Source organism: Penaeus monodon, chromosome 32, assembly GCF_015228065.2.
Source record: "Penaeus monodon isolate SGIC_2016 chromosome 32, NSTDA_Pmon_1, whole genome shotgun sequence".
Lineage (NCBI taxonomy): Eukaryota > Metazoa > Arthropoda > Malacostraca > Decapoda > Penaeidae > Penaeus > Penaeus monodon.
In genome coordinates, this window is record NC_051417.1 from 34875306 (window position 1) to 34875710 (window position 405).

Sequence of the window (405 nt, forward strand, 5' to 3'; positions counted from 1 at the left end):
TATGAATGCAGTCTTTATCCCCGTTTTGCTACCTACCAACAAGCCTATCTTTAGCACTGTGTGTTTCTTGCACACTTAGCCTCGATTCACATGGAGAGTCAACCGTGAACGACCGCCGCTAGCTTTAGTGTAAACCTTTTTTTTTACCTTCATTGAAAAAAGGGAGAAAAAGATATGAAAATCTCCTTGTTTATTTCCTTTGAAAATGTCTAAATTAAGGTGTTAATTACTGGGAATAATCTGCAATGGTCTGTGTTTATGTTGGGAAAGTGACTCAATAATTAAGGCAAATTTTGTTTACCTTTCGCGACATATTGTTTCGAGGAAATGTGTAATACATTTGACAACAGGCCAGAGATGTGATACATAGGAGGGACTTCCTCACTGAAACCCTTTTATTATGAT